Below are 7,724 nucleotides of genomic sequence, written 5' to 3' on the forward strand. Positions count from 1 at the left end.
AGTGTTTCAGCACTTCTGATAATTTCTGCGAAGAGTGGCAGCTACTCTTCAATAATTATTTACTTATCTAGTTAAGATATTAAATATCTCATTTCAAGAATGATATCATAACTGTAATGATGCTAAGTCAGAATTTAGTTCAAATAGCATATTCAATTTGATAGATTTATTTATTAATATATTTTAATTCAATATGGAGAATCCAACAAATACATGAGCCTAAATGTATACAATTAAACAAATGGCATAAAAGGATAATTATGATAAATAATACATGTCACTTTCTACTTTTAAATTTTATCATCAGTGAACAAAAAAATGAATACCTATCATTTAAGATACTGTGTTATGTGTCATCAGCTAAAATGATTAAAACACAAAGATCCTCTCTTTGAGGGTTTTTACACAGTGGTATTACAAACAAGTATAATATTGCAGATTATGCATACTATAACAAAGTTTCCAAGAAAGCAATAATGAAATGCCATGCAGAAGAATTAAAATTGCCTACTTGATCCCAAAAGATATGAAGAATAGGTGGAATAGGAAGAAGAGAGGCATATTTTTAACAGTTAAAGTAGCCAAAATGGAATGAATGATTTGGGAGATTCCCCATCACTAGAAATTGTCAAGAAATTGCTGTTGGGTGTGAGTTTAAGTGATTCAATGTGTTGAGTAATTGGAGTCAGGAAGACCTGAGTTTAAAACCTTCCTCACATTATTACTAGTGATGAAATCATAAGAAAATCAGTTAAATTCCCTGGGTCTTAATTTTCTCATTTGTAAAATGAACATAATGATAGCATATACCTCACAAGTTTGTTTTGAGGATAACAGAGGTATCACATGTAAAGAGATTTGTAAATCTTAAAAAATATAAATGTTAATTATCCTTATGTTGCAGAAACAATTTTTATTTAATTACAGTTTGAAATTCTGATGTTCCTTCTATTTCTTATATTCTATGATTCTTATGTTGGGGGGGAGGGTGGTGAAGAAAGGAGAATAAGATAAGAAGTCTAACTTACTATGAAAGGGAAAAAATTTACATGGCCTGAGAAAGCTGAGAGAATTTCCAAAGATGGAGATAAAGGGAAAGCATTTTAGAAAAAGAGAAAATGTGAATGAGAGAAAAAGAAAAAGAAAGACAGAAAAGAGAGAAACAGATAGATGGGGGGCAGAGAGAGAGAGACAAAGAGAAAGAGAGGCAGAGACAGAGAGAGACAGAGAGAAACCACAAATAATGTGGCAATGGTAAATGACCTAGTTTGACCTCAACATGAAACTGAAAAAAGGAGAAGAACCCATATTATAAAGGGTTTTTATATTGAGAAATTTGGACTTACACTGATAGATCATGAATAAGCTGAAGATTTTTGGAAAGAGAAGTGAAAAGTATCAGAGTTGTGCACTAGAAAGATTTTTCTGACAAGGGGTGGAAGTTTGAGCACATTGGAAGTACAGGGGACAGTTAGGGTATTATTGCAAGAGTTCAGGATAGAGGTCAGAAGGGTCAGAAGTAAGGTGATGGGGGTGAGAATAGAAAGTATTCAAACACTTTTCAAAAATAAAATTTTTAGACATTAGCAACATGTTAAATGTTGGTGTCCAAGGGAAGGCTACTTAATGGTTTCTCTAGGATTTTAAAGCTTGGTTGCTAAAAAATGTTGGTGTCCTTAAAAGAAATTAGCAAGTCAAGAAATGAAATTTGGAAAAGGGTTCAATGATGTTCAAGAATTTTGTGAATGTATATTAGGCAGCTAGGTGGTACAATGGATAAAGCAATGAATTGAAAATCACCATGGGTTAAAAATCCTGTCCCCTACACTTGGTAGCTTTGTTACATAGGCAAGTCACTTAACTTCTGTCATCCTCAGTTTTTTTCTATAAACTTGGATAATAACAGTGAATACCTCCCAAAGTTATCATGGTGATCAAATGAGATAAGATATGTGACATGTAAAAGATTTTGCAAACCTTAAAAATTATGTAAAATTTAGTTTATTAATATTATGTGTAAGTAATTGAGCTAAATACTGTGGCAATACAATAAAGTAAGTAGATAGAGTGCTGAAGTTAAATTCTGAAAGATGTGGGTTCAAAACTCACTGACAATTTAATCATTTGTTTTATGATGCTGCTGATGATGATGATTCCCATTATCATTCTCATTTTTCTCATCTTACAATCTTTGGAGTTTGTTACAGTCCTAGGAAAAGTCACTGTCCTGCGATTGCTATTTATGGTTAATTTTTAGCCAACTAATGTTAAACAAAATTTTCTTTGTAATAGGATATAAAATATTGGTTATGATCTCCTTTTCTGGAAGACTCACTGAAGATATCTTTGAGACAACTCCTGTAGTAGGTATGATAAGGAATATACTGTCTAGTTCTTAATGTTTCTACATGATTTTGAATATTTTTTTTTATTTTTACACTGAGATATAAAGAAAAACAAAAGTTTTCCCTCCTGTAGGGGCAATATTAGTATAGGGAGACAGGATGTATAAACAAATTACTATAACATAAATGTTTATAAAGGTTTGCAGAGATGTCATATACAAAAAGAACAAAATGCTATGTTATTTAAGAAGAGAACTAACTTTCCATATGAAAGGTAAGCATCAGAGGAAGCTTTCATGGAAGGTGTGATATTTAATGAAGAAAGATAATCAGTTTGGTTTTTATGATATTGATTTTGATAAGCTAATAAGGCAAACATATTGTTGATGAAATTTTATTTTTCAAAAATACACTATTAGAGTTTGAGAGAGAAGTCAAACTTGGAGATATGGAAATGATTTTCATCAAAGCTCTAATAGTAGGTGAGGTTTTGATTTTGGTTTGGTTTATAGATAAAAATTTTTTTGGGGGTGGATAAGTCATGTGCTCCATTGGAAAAGACAATGGATTTGCAGTCAGGAAATATAAGCTTCAATTAAACTCTGCTAAAAACTGTGGGTCTTGGGTACAATACTTGATTTTACCTCTTTGGGCTACAGTTTCTATATATATATATATATATATATATATATAATATATAAAATATATAAAATGAAAAACAGCACAGTATTATTTCTCAGTTCCCTTCCAGGTTCAAATTCCATGATTATAGGATTCCATTCTCACTACTAGTACCCTATAATTCAAAGGTGTCTGATTATGAATATGTGTTGACCATTATCAATGTCCAGTTTTGTGGCAATTCATTTTTAGAGGTTACCTTTAAATGAGCTTTCTCCATTAGAATATAATCTCCTTGATGGCAAAATTCATATTGTTTGTGTTTGTATCCCTAACGTATAACCTAGAACATAATAACTGCTTATTAGTTCTTCCTTCCTTCCTTCTCTCCTTTGTGCCTTTCTTCCTACCTTTCTTCCTTCTCTCCTTCCTTCCTCACTCCCTTCTTCTCTCTCTGTATATATATATATAAATATATAAATATATTATACATAATATAATATATATATATAATATATGGAATTATCTTTCTCACACTCTCATACCCATCTATCTATCTATCTATCTATCTATCTATAGATATAGATATTTATAGCTATATCTATATCATATGTCTGAATGCATATAACATTTATCTATCTTTAGGAGCTCACTACTTACTACTTAAAAGTTGGAATCATATTATAATGTGGAAGCAAAAAAATGAGGACTTAAGTACAGTAAGACTTTATGAAAGTGTTTTTTGAATGGCATCCAATGAGCAGGAATATGTGTGTATATTGGCAATAGGGTAAACCAGGATTTTGAAATAGAAAAAAATACATAAGAAAATTAGGTATCATAAAATCTGAACTTAAATTATAGGTGATCATTAATCATATAAATATTCTTTAAATGGGGCATTTAAACAATTATCTTTACTTCTGAAAAAGTGATTGAGAACTTTTAAGAATACATCTAACCTATGTAAAAAAGTGGCATCTGTTTTTGTGAGGTGACAGACAACTTCACTGACTTCATAGAAATTTTAATATATTAGTAATATTTTGAATCCAATAGCAACCATATTCAAAATTACATATGGGAAAGCAAAATGACAACTCAGAAAGAAGGTAGACTAAGAAGATTTTTTATGAACAATTCAGCATTTTCAATTGAATAATTCCAGTTCTCAAAAATAAGTTTGAATCTCAGATTCACAAAACTTAAGATTTCCTCAGCAAAAAGAGGACCAGGAAAGAGAAACACTGAGACACAGAGAGACAGAAACAGAGAGAGACACAGAGATAGAGACAGACAGACAGACAGACACAGACAGACACACACACAGACAGACACACACACACACAGATAGAGAGAGAGAGAGTGGCACAGTACTCACTATTTTAACAACTCTCTAGAAAGGACTAGGTGGAGAATCTTTCTCATTAGTTTTAAGCCTAGCAAAACACTTTTTAATTGATGTTAATGCTCAATGTTGGAGAGATTAGTCTCTGATGATTTCTGAATTGGATTTTAATCCCTTTGCAGAGCAAAATGGATTCTTGTTAGTGTTCTCTACATTTTTCCTTTTTTCTTGCCGTCACTTTTCTTTTGGATGCAAATGTCTGTATATCTATCTGCCTCTATCTCTATATTTGTTTCTCTCTCTTCCTATCTCTCTCTTTGTGTCCCCTTCTCTATTTCCTCTTCTCTCCCCCCACACATATTTAAATGTAGGCCTTCTTCTTTACCAACATATGGGATAAGAATCACACTGTTTTCTTTTCTTTGATTTAAATCATCTTTACTTTGAAAAAAAAAAAAACCTTTAGAAAAGATCACATCACTTCTTTTCCTTCTCCCAACACTATACTCATCACCTCTCTGAAGAATTTCCAAGTAAAACTAAGGAGAAAAACAAAACCAACTAACACTCAAAACTGCATTTTAAAAAGATTATGTAGAGGGTGAACCTATACAGGACAGTCTATTTTACCCATAATAGATCTTCCTGTTAATTTTCTCTCTTTGAAGCATTTAGATATAGCTCTCTGGACACACTATTTTCAGTCTGCTCCAGGAATTTAGCTGTAGCTCCTTTCTTCTCCAATGCCTTTTTTCTGGTTAACATGCATTGACATATTGCCACTTCTGCAGCTTATTTATGCACCTGCCCTTACAATCAAGCATCAATAGACAATAACCTTTTAATAGAAATCATGTTTGAGGCTCCCTGACCTGTACAGAATATCTTATCTTGGAAGGAAAAAAAAAGTTGTTCTGTTTTGTTAATCTCACAGATCAGCAGATTTACTAAAACCAAGACCGCAGCAATCACCAGTTCACAGGTTCTGACCAAAATATGTGCAGAAGAAATGGATAGCTGCGTATTCTTTGATTTGGCAACCAGGTTTCAAAGCTAGACTTAGGAACATTGGTATATTGATCTCCCTTTCATCCCAACTCTCCCCCCAAATACACACACACATACACACACACACACACACACACACACACACACACACACACCCCACAAATCCTTATTATGCTCTATTGAAAGTCATCACATATCTAAGGAATATAACATATAGGAATAGGGATAGGGTGGAAGGCACTGTATGAAGAAACTTATCCCCATTGCAGTTCAGAAAAGAAAGAACATTCCAATTAGAATTATGATATTTAAACCAACTTGTAGAGACTTTCAAGGAAACAGCCTGACCAAAGTAGGTCTGGGATAGATCGGCAGAATCTTTATTTCTCTCTCTTCACCCTCTCAACAAGTTTAATCTTGGATATCCTCTAGATTTAAAAGTCCCAATTAAAAGGTTCCTCTACTAACTCAAGACAGAGAGAAGGAGTAGGAGATAAATTAAGAACTTTTTTCTTCTCTTTTCTTTTCTTTTCTTTTTTTTAATCGCAGATATCGATACAGGTAGATATAAACACAGGTAGAACCTGGAGTGCAGGGGCTGATGCTGCGCAGACAAGCGAACGTTCTTTCAAAGAGCCTTTAGTGGTTTGCAGTTCCCAGAAGCTCCTAAGATCAGGACAGTTCCTAACGAGCCTGGCTCCTGGAGCTGCACAAAGGGCAAACTGCCAGTCTGCTCTTCCCGTGGGTAGGAAACAGGACTGATCTGGCAACTGAGAGTCTGGCCCCAGATACCGGTTAGGAATTCCCAGTCCTGTTATTCTCCCCCATACTCACTTCTCTGCTGTCCCAGTCTTGGTTTTTTTCTCTGTCCTGTCCTAGTTCAATCCCACCATTTCTCACCGAGTCTGGTTCAGCACATCTAGCTCTATTCTACTATCCCTTGTACCATTTGATCTTATATCCTGGGCAATCCCAAACTATTCCCCACCCCCGACCCAGGACCAATTCAAATACCCTTAACACCCCTCCCCCGAACTAGTCAGTTTCAGACCCATCACTTTCCCTGTAGGACTCCACCTCTCTTTCCATACGTCCAGGTCTGAGCAGATACTCCAGGGGAACAAAATCACCCAGTTCCCAGGGCTCTTCCAGGATGCTTGGTGGGGTGCCAGGCTGCAGCGCTGGGACTTCACCGCCTCCCCCGTCCCTGATTTTGTTTGTACCATACAGACGTTACCCTTTCTGGGGAATTTGGTAATCTCTGTAGGGGATTGCCCATCATAGAGCCTCCTCACTTTTAAATCACGGCAATATACACTTACCCAGACGCCACAGCCACAGTTCTTTCCTCTCAGACCTGGCGCGCACAATTCCGGACTCAGCTCAGTGTTCCCCCTTCCAGTCCAGTAAAGCTAATCTAGCCAGTGGACACGCTTTTTATCCCGCCAGTCGGCGGCTCTCAGGTAGGGAGGAGGGTAGACAAGCTAAGGGGTTGTGTATCCCCCGCCCTCTCTGAGCATATCCCTCTCCATTCCTCCCTTCCGCCCGCCCATCTTTGCATCCACCGACCCGTGCGGTAAAGGAGGGGGTGGGAAAAGGGGGGGGACTTACCTATCGGGAACAAGGTGACCCAACAGCTGCACCCCAGGGCAACCAGCGGAATAGCAGGCAGAGAGCACAACCTCACCGACACCGCTTCTCTCCAGCAAACTGGGGAATGCAGGTCAGTGCGACGCCCCGCTCTTCTGGTCTCCCCAGGAGGGCTGCGGTCGTCCCTCTAATTTCTTCACCCGCACCCGGAGCCCTGCGCTGCCCCGAGCGCCACAGGGAGCTCCGGGCGCGGGGCAGCGGCTTGGCAGGCTCTTGGGAGTATAGAGAGGGGCGAAGGAAGAGGCGGGGAAGAAGCTAGTGTGGGCTCCTAGAGAGGTGGAGCGAAAAGAACCTCCCTCTCTAAGCTCACAGGGAAAGGAGGGTGGGTTCGGAATCAAGGAGCTTGGAGCCCAGCGGGTGGCAAACGCGAAGGATGGCTGCTATGTGCGCCTCTCGGCTCAAAGAACATTGCAATGTGTGTGCCTCAGAGGACAGCTGCCCGGCTCCTCGAGAGATGAAGGAGGAGAGAAAAGCAAGCAAATCCTCGTACGACAAAGGCAGCCAACTTTGTCTCTGCATCGGCCACAGAGCTGGGAGGTCTGTGGGGCTACTGCCGCTGCTGCTGTCTCCCCACCCTGTGGCGCTCCTGACACCCTCTAGCCTCCAGCCCCGGGCTAGACCTGCAAGGCAGAAATGCAAAGCTGGTGGCTGGAAATATGAGGGCGGCAGAAGCAAGAGGAAAAGCAGATCTCAGGCTAGGTTGACAGGAATTTACCGCCCTGCACTGGGAAAAGGCAGCTCCTCCCGGTCCT

General features: G+C 38.1%; 1 protein-coding gene across 2 annotated transcripts in view; it reads right to left on the minus strand.

Moving 5' to 3' along the window:
* The window catches only part of SYNDIG1 (synapse differentiation inducing 1), a 295,089-nt gene extending 287,620 nt beyond the window's left edge, over positions 1–7,469 (minus strand). The window contains exon 1 of one of the 2 annotated variants that reach the window (XR_007950380.1): positions 6,934–7,469. The gene's annotated coding sequence lies outside the window, so the exon portion shown is untranslated. Of the gene's footprint in view, positions 1–6,644; positions 6,880–6,933 lie in introns of those variants that run through there. The other variant, XM_051975832.1, reaches the window with a different exon arrangement.
* Positions 7,470–7,724: the final 255 nt, after the last annotated feature.

The sequence above is a fragment of the Antechinus flavipes genome, chromosome 2, assembly GCF_016432865.1.
Source record: "Antechinus flavipes isolate AdamAnt ecotype Samford, QLD, Australia chromosome 2, AdamAnt_v2, whole genome shotgun sequence".
NCBI lineage: Eukaryota > Metazoa > Chordata > Mammalia > Dasyuromorphia > Dasyuridae > Antechinus > Antechinus flavipes.